This window comes from Canis lupus, chromosome 18 (genome assembly GCF_003254725.2).
Source record: "Canis lupus dingo isolate Sandy chromosome 18, ASM325472v2, whole genome shotgun sequence".
Lineage (NCBI taxonomy): Eukaryota > Metazoa > Chordata > Mammalia > Carnivora > Canidae > Canis > Canis lupus.
Window position 1 is genome coordinate 4365350 of NC_064260.1, and position 17046 is coordinate 4382395.

Sequence of the window (17046 nt, forward strand, 5' to 3'; positions counted from 1 at the left end):
TTAAAATAAATGACACTGAAACAGATTCACTTCTGACAAATGAGAGAATCAAATTATTGTTGAGGAAGCCAGATTTGCAAAGTATAAAGCAATGCTATTCTTCTCAATATATATATATTTTTTACTATGGACATATAGTTAATTTTCATAGTTTTGTTATTTTTGCTATCCTTTACTGACTTTATTATTATTTTAAAATGAATCATTTCAGGGATACTGTTGAAATTTCTCATTTTAATTTCTGATGTGGTTGACACTGATGGCTTTATCCATCTTTTCTGAGAGCAAAGGTTTTTTGACACCAAAATGTTTAAGTAAAACTGACATCTATGGCTTATGATTTAACTTCAAATTTTCATTATTATTTTTCCTCTTTTTTATTGAAGTATAATTAACATAGTTATATTAGTTTCAGGTGTACAGTATTTCAACAATTCTACATATTACTCAGTGATCATCAAGTTAAGTATGCTCTTAATCACCTTTATGTATTTCACTCATCCCCGCCTCATGTGCCCTCTGGCAACCGCCAGTTTGTTCTGTGTATTTAAGTCTGGTTTGTTTGCTTGTCTATTTTTTCTTTCTTAATTTTCACATGAGTGAAATATTAGTATTTGTTCTTCTCTGACTGACATATTTCACTTAGCATTATACCCTTTAGGTCTCTCTGTGTTGTTGGAAATGACAAAATCTCATTCTTTTTACGGCTGACTAAAATTCCATTGTGCGTGTGTGTGTGTGTGTCTGTGTGTGTGTGTGTGTGTGTGTGTGTATCTCACATCTTTATTCATTTATCTATGGATGGACACTTGGATTATTATAAATATCTTGGATATTATAAATAATGCTGCAAAAAACATAGAGTTATTCATATCTTTTCAAATTAGTGTTTTCATTTTCTTTGGGTAAATGCCTATAGTGGAATTACTTGGTAATTGTAGTTTTAATTTTTTGAGTAAATTTTATACTCTTCCACAGTGGCTGCACCAGTTTGCCTCCCCTCCAAAAGGGGTTCCCTTGTCTCCACCACATCCTTGCCCATACTTACTATAACTTGTATTTTTTATTTTAGCCATTCTGACAGATAATAGTAGGCTATTATCCCATTTCTAACATTCGCTGACATTGAGAATCTAGACAGTTGCATCTCAAAGGGTTAATCAGAAGGATGTATTACTTCCTAAACAGGTAAATGAGAACCTGTTACTCATCTGGAACTTTGAATGATGCTTGCAGAGACATCTCCCATCTGCTATTTCTTACACACAAATTTCTTGTTGGATATCTGACTCAGTTCCTTGATTTACGATTACCTGTAATTCCTTTTAAGAAATCCTCTGCACCTTGATATCAAGTTTCCATCCAACTTCTGTCCAACCTCACAATAGCAGAAAGCAGCTGTTGTCACAGGAAAAGCAATAAGCTCAGATGATGCCTTACCTCATACCTGCTAAAAAGTACTCTTGGCTTTCACAATGTACGGGGATTTCAGAGATGTCTTCAATGTCAAATACAGGAATAGAAGAAGTACACTCTTACTTGCTACCACAGATTGCTATGTTACAGAGTCTTGTTGAAATCTCAGAACACTTCTAAATCTTGGGTATTGTTACTGTTGTTGTTGTTGTTTTTGATCCCTAGTTTGAGACAAAATAAATTATGAAGCTCTGAAAGATGAAATAACTGAACTAAATTTTCTATCCTGGTAAGTGGTGAAATTAGAATTTGCATCTAGTTCTGATTCACTCCCAAATTTGTCTTCTTTCCATTATGCAAAGCTGTGATTATATTCAGAAATGAAACCAACTAATCAATGAGTAAATATCTCTCTAATAGTAGCTAAACAAATATTGTTTTGTATTAGTACAGAACATACAGGGTTTGTTGAATAATTCATTGTAAAGTGATTATCCATGTAACTACCATGGAGAGATCAAGAAATAGAATATTGCCATAGCCAAAAAGCTTTGTACATGCCTGACCCTTGTTAAGCTTTTCCTCAGATTAATGGCTACTCTACCTGCCTTTTTCATGATCATATTATTTATCTTTATAATTTCATCATCTATAAAACTATATTAAATGTGTTTATATCTTGCTTTTTTCACTTGAAATATAGCATTTTTAAAAAGATTTTATTTATTTATTCATAAGAAACACAGAGAGAAGCAGAGACATAGGAAGAGGGAGAAGCAGGCTCCATGCAGGGAGCCCAACGTGGCACTCGATCCCAGGTCTCCAGGATCACACACTGGGCTGAACTGCTGAGCCACTGGGGCTGCCCAAAATATAGCATTTTTCGTTGACATTGTTCTATTCTATTTTTATGAATAGACTGCAACTTATTCTCCTGCTGTGTTGATGGACATTGAATTGTATAACATTTCCAGTATTACAAAGAATATTGCTATAAATATGTATGTTAATGTTTTGCTATGAATATGTATCTTGTTGCACAGCTACATGAGTTTATCTAAGATGGCAGTTTTCAAACATTTTGGTCTTTGTACCCTTTTATGATTTAAAAATTATTAAAGACCTTGAATAGTTTCTGTTTACATAAGTTGTATAATCAACATTTGAATATTATAAATTAAAAATGATAATTTGAAATATTTATAAACTCACTTAAAATAATAATAATGAATTCATTATATGTTGATATACTATGATTATATTTTGCAGAGGAACAATCTAATTATTGAAAAATTGAAATTGTTTTACATTTTTGAAAATCTCTTTAATATAATTTTTTAAGATTTTTTTTTTTTTTATTCATGAGAGAGAGAGAGGCAGAGACACAGGCAGAGGGAGAAGTAGGCTCCTTGCAGGGAGTCCATTGCAGGACTTGGTTCCAGGACCCCAGGATCACACCCTGAGCAGAAGACAGATGCTTGACCACTGAACCACCCAGGCTTCCCTCTTTAATATTTGACATAATAAAAGATAGCTATATTCTGCTGTCTACTTTTAGATTAAATTTGTTATATTATGCTAATTGGTCAAAGGGAAAGAAAACATTTCTCACAGATCTGTAGCTGGCAAATGGAGAACTTTTTTACATACAATTATGGATACTATTCTTTGATATTACACTAAACTCAGCAAGTGGTAACTTACTGAAATTTGGTTGCAATGTAGAATTAGTGAATATTTCAGTCTTTGTCACATCAAAGTCCATCGATCTATCTTGAACCCGAATGGACTTATTACCCATTTATGGTCTTATAATTTCATACATTGGTCATTTGGAAAATATTGGTTCACCAAGTTATGCAGATCTCCCAAGTGTCATCCTTTATTGAAAAATATTTTTAAAAATAAAAAATTTTAATACTCCTACTATCTCATAACAAAAGTTTTTAAACATAGGGAAGTCATTAAACTCATGATGAGAGATCCATGAATTTAAAAATTCTAAGTATTACTTGAAAGCTCTCATTTTATCATGGCAACAAATACCATTAAATCCTTTCCTTGAAATGATTGGCTAACTGTATTAAGTTTTATGAAATATCTGCTAGGGCATTAATTTTCCTGTCAGTCATTCTTGAAAGTAAAAGTAATGTTCCATAAAAACATGGCTAGTTCAGCTTGCAACTCAAATAATCCCATTTTACACACAGGACATTAAAGGAACATAGTTAAAAGCTGAGATTTAATAGAATTAACTTTTTTTTTTTTTCTTTTTATCTTGGAAATTCTAAGTGAAATGGATTTTTTTCCAACTACTGTGTGGTGGTGAATAATATAACTACTAGTATAGATTGGTGACATTCCCTTCATTTTTGCTAAGGTACCAGCTGTGTTAATTATATTGCTTTTGCACCATCAAAGCAAATGTCAGCACAGAAAAAAAAAAAAAAAAAGTAAAATTAAATATCTTAGTACTAGTGTGGAAATAGCTCTGAAATCACTAACGCCATAAAAAAGTCTTAGGGTACATAAACCACAGAATGAAAACAAGTCCTTTAGAATTAGACTTGTAATTGTCCCTGATATTAAATAGGGAATGTATAATTTCAGATTTACAAAATTGTGCCAAATTGATTTTTTTCAGGGGTTATATTCCAATTTATTTAAACTTTGTTGTCCACATTTGTGATCATTTACAAGATAATAAACACTTAATTAGATGGTTTTGCAGTTCAAAAAAAAAAAACACATCCTTTTATATAGTTTTTTAAATGTTGCCAATCTTGGAAAATTGCAGTTCCAATATAAAGTTTTACCAGTAGTTTATGAAAGACTGATTCTCCGCATCCTCCCCATTACTATCTGTAATTAATCTTTTAAAAAATGTTCTGATTAAATAAGCAAAGAAGACCCTGATTTGTCTTTAACTTGTATTGCCTTGATCAGTGGAGAGGTGATGCAATTTATCTCACTTTGTCCATTGTGGTTTTTTCATGTGAATCGAATGACCCTTGTCCAATTTTCTTCTCCCTGAGGTTGTTTTTTTTTAATTATTATTACTAATTTCTAGGGCCTTTTAAAATATTATGGATGGTAATAGTTCCCATGTGTTTTTTTTTTCTACTGAAATACTTTCTTCTAATCTTTAAAATTTGTTCATAATTTCTTACTTCTAACATAAATTTAAAATTGCCACTAATTCTATTTCTCTTCCACCCTGTCTCTGGCTTCAGAAAACTCTGTTCATGCATGGTTTAAAACACAGGCCTCATATTTTTGCCTAACGCTGTCTGAAAATGACTTAGTCAATTTGAAATGCTAAATCTATGTTTTCTTATACCAAGAAAGAAAGGAAACACATAGGATAATTTCACAGATAGACAAAGAATATGAAAGAACCCAGTTGATTCAATAGCAAAAGCTTCCTTTTAGTGGATAATAAGATTTAGAAATTAAGAAATAGAGGCCTTAGGCATGTTGAATACTATGATATCTGATCTTATAGGTCCTTTAGATTAGCAGTGCAGGAAAATATATTTTTTAAAATCATAATTTGGTATTGATTTTGAAATTCAAATTTAATCATACAACTTTTCTAAAACTTGTGATTTTACATTTTCTAGATTTTTCTCTTATAGTGAGACCTTGATTTCTAACATCAGTAATACATTTACTTATGTGCTTTATCCTTTGAAGTACATAATTTGTAATACTAATATAACTCTTACCAATAGACCTTCTGAGTGAAATTTAAGGTTCTTTTGCAGCTCTTTTTATACTTGAAGCATATCTTCTAAGAATAGGCATTCCATTTCCTTGGGGTTATTCTTTTCTTTGGATAGGTATGTTGCCTATTTGATATACCATTAGACTCACTTGTTTCTGTTTTATTTTAGGATTTGCTCTTTCATATTTTTGAATGTGTCATTTATTTAATTTACAAGTTTAAAAGGCAAAAATCTATATAACTGGTCTTTATAATTCTAAATTAATTGCTATATTCAGAGTTGTGCTTATGTATCTTTTACCTCAATTCTATCCCAAGTATGTAATCATATCCCTCAGTTTTTTATAAAACTTCCAACATCTTTGACAAAAGTAAGAAAGATATGACTATTTTAATTTCCCATTGTTTCCTTTATTTAAAAAAATATATTTATTTATTTTAGAGATTGAGGGAGAAGGTGAGAGAGCAAGCAGTGGGGAGGAGCAGACTGAGAGGGAGAAGCAGACTCCCCTTTGAGTGAGGAGCCTGCCACAGGGCTTGATCCCAGGATCCTGATATTATGACCTGAGTCAAAATCAGAGTTAGTTGCTTAACCTACTAAGCCAACCAGGCATCCTGGTTTCCCATTGTTGTCTAATATAATTGTAAAATATTATCTACCCTTATTACATTATGCTTTTTGTATAATCCATTTAGTGATATATTTTGCATAGAAATATTTGTCATGCTTTTGAAGACTGCAAAGTACTCCATTGTAGAGATATGCATGCTTCATTCAATAGTCCCTTCTGGTTGGCCTTTGGCTTATTTTCAAATATTTGGTGTTACAAATAAACTTTGTCTCACAGTTGAATAGTATCCTAAGAATCCCTGATTCTTTTGCTCATCCCTGAGTCCCCATGTGACACCACTGAGAAGTCTCCCATGTTCTGTGTCACTTTCCAGCAGAAGTTTCTACCCCCCTTCTAAAGTAGGAGTCTGGCCTTATGACTAAAAACTTAATTTTAATCATCTCCAATGTAACTTGGTTTATCATAACTAAAGAGCTAGAATACAAAATAGACACTAGATATTACTATATCTTCTTAATTCTAACTTAAAATGTAAACACCTTCCTGACTCATATGAACACTTTTGGGTTGAGTTCAATTGGAAGTTACAAATCTCTGTTCCTTTATTAAAATAATCTAATCACACATTAGAAAATATCCTTATTAGATTTTATAGTAATAAGTCAACATCAGTTATTACTATAGCTTTCTCAGATTGTTTATATATGCATCCATTGTTCATTTACTCTTTAAAATGTGTTTACCCTCATTCATTTGAAATGGAATTACTCTGGGCTCGGATATGTTTACTGACCTATTCAACCTTGCCAATTCTATGAAAATGTAAATGTCTTCCTGATTATGAGAATTGTGCTCTATTCTCTTGCTATTTTCACTGCAGATTCATTTAAAAATATTTTTTGTGATTAGTGTGTGTCTCAAAAATGTGGCACATTTTAAAATACTTTTGTAGAGTTTTTCCTCATTTGTAAATATTAAGAATTATCCTAAGAGTTTGGAAGATAGACTATGAGAACTCGGGCTGTCAGCGAAAATTTCATTTTGTGGCTGTCTTTTGTTCAGTTTAGCTTTTATATATGAACAATTTTATATATGAACAATATATATATTCCAAGGATAAAGCATTATCGCTTTTTTCCATAGACTAGACAATGTTTGTAAAAAATGGAAAAAAAAAAGAAAATTTTTTGATAGTTGCTTTCTCAGAGTCCAGTTTTACAAATTCCCAAAGCAAGTGTTGCTCAAAATGATATTCCAAGAACTAAGTAAATAGCTCTAAAAAAAAGTCTGTTTTCAGAAGTTTGTGAAATGTTGCTGTTAATTCCAAGCATTCTCCAGTAAAGGCCTCTGCTTAACGTTGTTTAGCATTTCCTGCTTAAAACTGTGTGAGCAGAGTGCTTTCCTGCAAAACACCACTACTTAGATGCTTTATTTATTTATTTGAAATATACTTACAGTTATTATGTACACATTGTCTACCAGTGCTCTGGAAAATCAAAAGCAAACTGAAAATGAGTTTCATCTCTCAACCATACAGGACTTTCATTTCCTTCTTTCTCTCTTTGTCTTCAAATACAGACTTTTATTTATGTCAGTGTGGTATTTCATAGGAGAGCTAATAATAAAAGCAATAATAAACATACATATAGAAAATGGAATGCTTCCCAAATATTTGACCTTAAAAATTAGTTCAAAATATTTAACGTTTTAAAATTTTAATTATTGTAAGTTTAAAGTTAATCTTAGGATTTTCGTCAATGAAGAAGTTGTCTTTCCTCAACTCTTATATTAAAAGAAAAAAAACGACATTTTGTTTAGCTGATCATGAGGTTCAGTTTTATAATGGTAATGTTACTTTTCCAAGGGCTGTATATATTTCCTTCAGCTTCTGTGAAATCAAATATTGGCTAAGAGTTGAAGGGATTCTTTTCCTTGGCTTCCAGAAATCAGATTTTCCTCTTCTGCATTGCAAGAGAAAAAATATTGAAATATTCAAAGATTCTCCATGCTTCAAAGCTTTGAAAGGGTGAGATATTCCAAGCTGGTAGCTGTAAATTACCATATCAAAAATATTCAAAAACAAATTGTAGAGTCACTTTCTTCTTTCTTGCCTAAAGATAAAGAAGGAATTTTAAAGTAAAACTTAGATATTGTGATTTTTTATCCATTATTATTGATATTTCCCATTATGACCCAACTTTAGCCAGAGTTTCAAGAAAATAAATGAAAGAAAAAGAAATAATAATAGTGGAAGGATGGATATAGATTTCATAGTTAGAAACTCCTCTATGCAACAATGTGCCTTTTCTTCCTTATAACTAGATTGGGTGTCATAAGCTTCTTTTCTTTCTTACTTTTCTTTTTCTATTCTTTCTGAGTATCAAAATTGTGCTTGGTCTTCTCTAAGGATAGTCACTCAAATTCTGAGAATGCTCAGCTCTTCTAATCATCTGAGGGTATTCTTCCCATCTTTCATCTCTCTGGTGTTTAGCCACACATCACTTGACTACTTTTGGGAAGTCTCATCACTGCCTATTTAAGAGGTTTTAATCCTCTGCTACCTTACTTCTCTATATGGAAGCTATCCTGTATGGTCCTTACATGTATCACCCGTATCTATTGAGAGATACTTCAGGCATTGGAATAATGCATAATATCCCTCCTGGTTCAATGTCCCTTTGTCCAGGACAACAGACCATGTAAACAGTTCTGCCTCTGCTAATCTCTGAGCTGAAGTCAAGGGAGGGGATCTTCCAGTACCTTCTTGTATGAACTCATGACCACAAGTAATGAATGCCTCATAGGATAAGCCCTTTGGGGGAACTGCAAGTTAAAACAAGGAGATACCTTGTTTACCACTACACATGTATCAAGATTGTCAAAATCCCAAGCACTGATAACACTCAATGCTGCCAAGGATGTGGAACAATAGGAACTCTACTTCACTGCTGGTAGGAAAGCAAAATGTAGACACTTTGGAAGATCTAGATCACCATTTCTGCAATGTGTCTACACTGTTGTGAATAGGAGGGACATCTCTTTTTGAATTTCCATCTCCTGGGCCAAACCAATAAGTAAAACCTTCTCACACATTCCCAAACCCAAACACAGAGTGAGCTCTATGGCATGTATTTCCCTAGGAAGGACAAATGCCCAAGATTTCACTTTGTATGTACTTTTAGCTGCTTTTACATGTTCTCCTTGGTCTCTTCCCTAGCAGATACACTCATTTAGTTTAAAATTTTTGAAAGACAGTAATTATCTTTTATCATATGGTATCACAACTAGTCCTTAAGTTATTTTATTACACTAATATAGCCAAAGATTTAAGCCTCAAATATTCACATGCATTGCCTTTGTTTCCTGGGCACATTCTGTTATTTCCTATTGTGAGGTAAATGGTGACCCAGGGTTCCATGACCCAAGCTGGGTCCACATGAGGTGAAACAGTGCAGGTAGAAGGAAATAAAGTGCTTACCCACAAAATACAGCTTGGTCATCTACCTTCATTAGAATTTGATATTATGGAATTCTGTATTTTATTCTCGATTCTTCTATCTTCTAATGACATTTGGTGATTTATATGATATCAGCTTTAGATTTATTATGTATAATAGTAAGATTGTTCTTATGTACTAAGTATTTCGTCTTCTTCATGTCATTTAATACTGTCAAAAGCACATGATGGCTGCAATTGTCCTTATTTTGTAGGATTTACAAAATAATTCATATTAAGTGCTTTTGTTGCCACATACATAATAAAAGGGATAGATGTTAACGATTCAAAGATAGTGAGAAATAAAACTTGACTGGAGGTCAACCTCTTAAAGCACATTTATTTGGACAATGTTTATTTGCCTTGATAAATTCTAAGAGGATGATCTCTATTAAATTTATTTCTGAGTATCACTCTATAAATGAGCTATAACTTGCTCTTTCTTTTTTATTCTGTCTTCGTTCCTTCTTTTTAGGTGGTTGCAATTAAGAATTCATTAGTACAGAATTATATAATATACAGAATAGAAGGTAAATTCTTTAGGATTTCTCATTATTGGATTTCTTTTTTTTTTCATCATTGGATTTTTGCAATTTATTTTGGGAAACTTATATTTCCTAAGACCTCTTGGTGCAAAAGAAACTTATTTCTATATTTTCAACATATCTTCTCAAGCCTGAAGCCATAGACATTTGATGATCTATACCAGCATTCCCTTATTCACCTGTGTTAAGACTAATATAAATATTTAAGGTAGGCCCACATACAATATTCTAAAACCAGATGCAGATTTTTCTAGCGAATGAACCATTAACAGTGCCATGGTCAAGTTATGGAAGAAATGAGTAGGATATTGGAGTAGAGAACAGAGAAGCTACCTTCTAACTGAATGTATCCAAAATGTCATGAGAGCTGAAGGAGATGTAGTATCTGTAATTATGCATTAAATCAATGCCATATGGTGTGTCGGAAAACTGGAATATTCAGTGGAAACCAAAGAGGTCTGAAAGAAGTGACACCATCATTTGTGTGTTTAGAAGGAGTTTCCATGCTTCTCTCAAGGGTTCCTTCCTGATTACTGAAACAGCCAGTACAATGTGTAGAAGAGGTTAAGGAAATCCAGTTTAGGAAAGGGAGGAATCTGACAGAACCTTCACTTTTTGCTTTTTTTTTTTCTTCTTTTGGTGGGGAGGGGCAGAAGGAGAGGGTAAGAGAATCCCATGAAGGCTCTACATGGGGCTCAATCCCACAACTCTGAGATTATAACCAGAACCAAAATCAAGAATCCAATGCTTAAACCAACTGAGCCACCCAGGTGGCCCCCTCCTTTTTGGATTTTGTGAACGAATGAGCTTGAGGAAATAAGAATATAAGAGAAAGTTACAGTTTTTGATATTTCAAGTCTTTTTATTGCTATGTTTTTAGTCTCTCTGCTTCCTCTTAGAGACGATGCACTTGCAAACCTCATTGAGCAGCTGCATTTTGCCAGCTACCACCATCTATAGATGGAAAAAAGTAATTTCTTATTATCCTGGCATGATAATGTTGAAAGGTTGCATGGAAATAAAGTTAATTAGGCTGAGCCCCTTGTGCAGGTGCCTTGTAATGATTTCATTAGAATCCATACAAAAAAATCCAGCAAGTAATATTTCCAATATGAATTCCCAGTGCAGTGTCTTGAAAACTGACAGCACTAAGAGAAAAATATCAGCATATCATCCCAGTTTCAAAGTTTGGCTGAACTGGAGACATGGTTTTACTTTTCTTCTCTTTTCTCACACATGAATATAGACTTAATATTCCTGGCATCAACACAAACTCATAAAAGATAGTTGGGCAGCTAGTGATATTTCTAAATGTTTCAGTATGCACATGATATGCCCATATAAAGATTATATTCTATTTTTCAGATTCAAGATGTGAACTTTTTTTTTGGATTCTGATTTACTGGGAGACAATACTATTTGCTTATCAGTTGCATAAGGATAACATCAAATAATAACACCATTTTTATTATTTTTAGTTTGGAAATGGAACAAGTAAGCAAGAAGCAGCTACTATATGACTGAAGTCGGTTTCAAGTGAAGAAAATTAGTGAAGGATGCGGTTGAGTGTTAAATGGCTGATATTTTATTGGCAGCTCTAACTGAAAGTTCTACTTACATAAACAAGACTGCTTTGCTTCAGGTAGGAGAAGATGTTAGAAGAAGGCTAGCATTATGTAGACTATACCTCATTTCACTATTGTCACTCTACGGGTAGAAGAAAAAAAAAAGAAAAGATGAAAAACAATCCAAGAAATGATCAGGCAAAAAGTTTTTGAAAGAAAGGCATTGGATACCATTGTCTAGCCATAAGCCTAAGGTTTTCAAAAAATAGGTTGGTTCTTTCAAGATAATAGCAAAGCCAATAAATGAAGTAAAAAGCACTAGAATCTTGGAAAATGATCAAGCCAATGACCTTATGGATGAAAACAATAAATAATACATTTATTAGAGTTTCTGTTCAAGTCAAAACTTTGATGACAGGTAAAGGACAAACTATCTTAAATCTGAAATACTTGGATGTTCATACTTTTATAAACTGAAAATCTTTATCCACTCATAAAGCCAGGACATGACATGACATAAAGGCAGCTCGGGGGCTTGGCACATAGATAAGAGCGAAAATGACCTTGTCTGTCAAGAAAGAAGAATCAACAAGCAAACAAGTGGATAGGCATGATAGATATAATTTAAAAACCACTATTGTATCATTATAAGTGACTAAAGGGAATTGTTATTGATTTCAAAAGCATTATTTTAATTTTACATATGAAAAATAATTTACTTTATCTCCAAGAAGACTAATGGTAACTAATGCCGTACATTATTATATTCAAACTCCAAATTGCAAAATAAGCTATCTTGCCATTAAATTTGAAAAAAAAAATATATATGACCTCTAAACAGAATTTGATATGCCATACATACAAATCTAGATATATGAAATATATTAAAAAATATAAATGAAATTTAATTACATAGTATATGTTTCAATGGAGATAGATGTGATATCATAATTAATTGTATTTTATAATCTCTTTCTAGTGAAAGAACCAATGCATTAATGCATTTTTATATCACTGGGTTTTCCAATTTATAGATGATTTTTGTAGAGTATATATGAATGTTTATTGAGCTGTAAATATATTTTTCACATTAAATAGTTAACCTGTCACATAATGATCAATCAAAATAATTTGAAATTAATGCATATTACCATAATAAATGCTTACATTAAGATTAAGATCAGGTAATGTTCCCCAATTACTCTTAATTTATTTTGTAATGCAATATTTCTAAAAGGAGAGCAGTGATTTTTATTAAATCTACTTTTATCTTTGTTTACAGAGGGTGTCTAAAACGTAGAATAGCATGTCAACATTATCAAGTCGACTAGCTGGTGTTCTCATCCATCATTTTCAGTTCTGAGTAATAATGAGCACATTTTGAAAACAAAGCACACATATTGCAATGTAACTCTTCGGGAGGGGGATTAAGATTTTAAGAAATGCACAAGTCGTCCCAGAAATGAGGCTTAGCAAAGAGACTTTAAAAGTGTGGCCTAGGAGAACATTTACAGCATTGGTTCATCAAGCAGGGTGCAACAGAGATCACCGCCATGTCTGATTTTCTCATTTTTCATTAATATATTGGCTGAAGAGTTAGAAACATATTAATAAAACATGTCAGCACTTTACAAATTGATAAGAGACATGATATCACCCAGTCGTGGATTATGGAGAATTGATGTGCTCACCGTGGACCCGAGTGGCAAACACAAGTGGAAGAAGTCTCCACTTTTTCTGTGAAAATGCTCCCTACAGCTTGCAGCAACACAACTTTAAAAAGGTTCGTGACTTTCAACTTTCATAAGCCTGATGAATCTGAGAATCTAAAGCCCTGTCAATTTGATCTTTGCTCCTGTATTTTCCCACAGGAACATTTGATTTTCTCTGCCGCTGTTTATTCTTTTGATATTTTTGACCTGAGCAGGTTAATCAAAGGTTGTCCTGAAGTGAACACTTCCCTCAAGGGGCAAGTCCTAATCCATTAGTGTGGCTGCAGAAGACCAGGCTGAGCCCAGAAGTCACTCCTTAGAGCCAAAGGCCTCACTGATATTTGTCTGCTACATTTTTGCAGTAAACTGAATTTAACTTTTATATATACACACAAAAATTTTAGGTTCCACAAAGCTTATTCAACACTCCCCAAACAAGTTTAATACTTGTTTCTGAAAATATATTTTCTCATCTCCCCACCAGTTGAAGTAATTCTTTATAAGGTTCTCATTTTAGCCCTCTATTGAGCAGAAGCCCACTAAGAATATTTTAAAAATCCTGACTCTGAATTAGAATATCATATTTTAGTAACAAATAGCCCCCTTATTGCTGTTCAGTTATAGCAGGGACTCCAGAATTTTAAAATAAACAAAAGAATTTCAAAGATATCCTATAATGTGACTATTTAATAAAAACCAGGATCATGAATGGTTGCTAGAAAAAATCAATCACTCAAATTCAGGCAGAAAAACTCTGATATTCAAATTTCATGAGGAAAAATTTCCATTTCTTTAAATGTACTACCTGAAATTATTCATTTCAAAATGTTTAAATACTGATATAATTCAAAACTCTTTTTTAACCCATTCTAGGGTCACTGTTTATAGTTGTAATGGAGAAATATGCCATTTTTACTGAACTTGATTTTTAATATCACAATATATCTTATCAGTGCAAACAATTTCTCAGTGACAGTCACATGGAATTGTGTGTTTGTGTGTGTGCGCAGTTTGCTCTTTTACTTGGTCATTCACAAGCTCTACGACCTTGATCAAGACAAATGTTTCTTACTTTCTTAACTATGCAGTATGTTTACATTTATAAGCATAGAATATTTGAGTTAGTAATGACTGTACAGATATCTAGATATTTTATCTCTAATTTCTTTTAAAATTCTCATTTCTTCTCCAAATTCTTAAACTTACAGTATTACAAGACAGGTAATATGTGTAATATATGGACTTATTCGATACATTCTTTGGAGAACTGAATAGAAATTATGAAAACCATGAAGTTGTTACTTTCTTTTCCATTTTAAGCCAAAATAAACTGGAAATAAATAACTGGGTTGGATTTGTAAATAAAGAAAACAGAGAAACTCTAAGTTATTAAATGTTTTACTTAAGACATATAGAGTCTATCTCTTGTCATGAAAGGGAGCGGACATTAGGACTATGACTTACAGATTTTAATAATAAAAAATAAAATTTTATCTTTCTAAACTATAAACAAATTTAAAAGGCAAGGTCCCTAATTTTGTGGATATTGAAAAACTATTACTAAAGTTGATATGGAATAAAAATAGTCAGTGTTAAAAAAGAAGAAATATAAAGGAATTACACACTACTTATTGATACTTAATTGAAATTGAAAGTAGTTAAGACAGTGAAGTATAGGTACAGAACAGATAAGTGGAAATATGGAATAAGATATAAATTTTAGAAATAATCTTTCACATACACCTTTGTTACTGATGGACTGGGGAGACCTCTGGGCCCAAAGGCCCCTGCCCAGCCCATGCTCATATGTCACTGGAGGCTTTTAGTCTCATCTCAAGAAAGAATTAGAGGACGGACAATACACTAGTTGGGTGGTGCAGGTAAGGTGTTTATCAAAGAGAAAGAGGACACTCTTGAGATGTGAGAGTGGGTGAGCTTAAGGGAGAGCTCTACCTTGAGTTTGGGTCTCTATCTTTTATTGACAGTTGTTAACTAAGGGGTGAAATATTGTTTGAGGAGGGGATTTCTTTGGGAGCAGGCTCTCACACTTCTTCTTCCTTACTTGATCAGGGTCCCCAGCCTTATCTTGGGCCTGTTTGGTTTGATCAAACCAAACAACCAAACCTGTTTGGTTTCTTGTGGCTTTGTTTGTGAAATGCTTCCAGGCTGGTTACTAACTTTCCTAATAGCAGGCCTACTCTTCCCCTCTGCTGGTCTCCAGGCATCCTGTTAAAGCCTAATTGCATACTCTAACACCTATACCTAGTCTATCAAATAACAACTACAAAAATATAGAGAGTATCACTGCAATACAATAAGAAAGGTGGTCTTCTTAGTAAATACGCTGGACCAATGAATACTGACCCTTACTTCCCACCGTAAGTGAAATCACCTGGGCGGGCTCAGTTAGTTAAGTGTCTGCCCTCAGCTCAGGTCATGGTCCCATGGTCCTGGAATCCATCCCTGTGTTGGGCTCTCTGCTCAGCAGGAAGTCTGCTTCTCCCTCTGGCTATCCCCCCTGCTCATGCTCTGTCTCTATGAAATAAATAAGTAAAATATTTTTTAAAAAATCAATTTAGTGAAAAATATAAAATAAAATAAATAAATCAATTTAAGATGGATGGATCACAGAACTAAATGTAAAAGTTTCAAGGCATAGAATTGAAGATATTCGTAATGTATAAAATTTTCAAAGAACCATATTCAGAATGTATAACACCCTTTCCACGTGACAAAGAAAAAAGCAGAAAATCTAACAGGAAAAGAAGAGAGATTCGTGCATCTGATAAACATGCAAACGTGCTCAATGGCACACGTCCTGCAAGGAAATGCAAATTAAACTTAGCAGTCATTAGACTATATATCCATACTAGAAGTCTAAAAAATTATAGTTACAAATTGAGTGTCATATGGACAAAGAGACTTTATTCATTGCTGGCAGGAGTTTAAACTGATACAACTCCCTTGAAAAACTGTGTATAGCATCTACTAATGTTGAATATGCATAAATGCTCTTTAGCCCAGAAATCACACTCCTGGACACAAACCCTAAGAAAATGCATATGCATATTCACCAGAAAACATGTAGAGAAATCAAAATAGCATCACGGTAACAGCCATAAACTAGAAACAATTCTAGTGCATTCAAGATGCCTCTAATACCCACTCAACTATGATGTCTATTTTTACATATCTACTTTGCCCACACAGAGCAGGATTTTACATGCTCCATCAAGCACTTACAGCTTTGCCCCAACATTTCCTTCACCCTTCCCTGGTCTTACTTCTTGTTACATAAACTACAAAGTCTTATTCTTTCAAAATCTCATAAAAATGTAGTGAAATACATTTTGAGCAGTATCACATCTATTTAAACTCCTCTTTCTTTAAATGTAAGGCTTTATTCCACCTTGCAGTTCTCAAAGAAAATCTCACAGAGGGACCTTCTCAATACAGATTCTTTGTAGTAGAAACAAACACACTTGCTTAGTTACTTCTCAAGGAGATAGCTAGTTTACTGTTCCCCAAGCCTTTGAAAAGACTGGAAGCCCAGTCTACCAGCTCTTATTTCTATAAATGAAGACAGTGCAAGAGCACATCACTTTTTTCTGTTAAAATTAATTTACAAGAGAAAGCAGATAATTATCGTATATGCACTTTTAAGATTAAGAGTATTATTCTATATGTTGGCAAATTGAACACCAATAAAAAATAAATTTATAAAAATAAAAAAAGAGTATATTTGAACATGGTTTGATGCAAATTATTTACTAATTCCTGAGTTAATTTCATGCTCATAAGACACATATTTTCTATTGAAATAGTTACCTATATGAATGAGATATATGTACAATACATATCCTAAAAACATGTGAATATTACTGCAGCTATCTTCCCAATGAACCTTTTTGCTTTCGTTCAAGTCTGATTATTTCTCTGCTCCTTCTCTTAGTTTTGCCTTGTCTATGTTGGCCTATTCTAGTTATGAAGTAGGTTAGTTTAAATGCTTATTC

The 17046-nt window shown here is 33.0% G+C and overlaps 1 long non-coding RNA gene across 1 annotated transcript in view; it reads right to left on the reverse strand.

Moving 5' to 3' along the window:
* Positions 1-6942: 6942 nt before the first annotated feature.
* LOC112661461 (uncharacterized) overlaps positions 6943-17046 on the reverse strand; it is a 71774-nt gene continuing 61670 nt past the window's right edge. The window contains exon 3 of the long non-coding RNA XR_003137726.3: positions 6943-7826. This is a non-coding gene — a long non-coding RNA (uncharacterized LOC112661461). The remainder of the gene's footprint in view (positions 7827-17046) is intronic.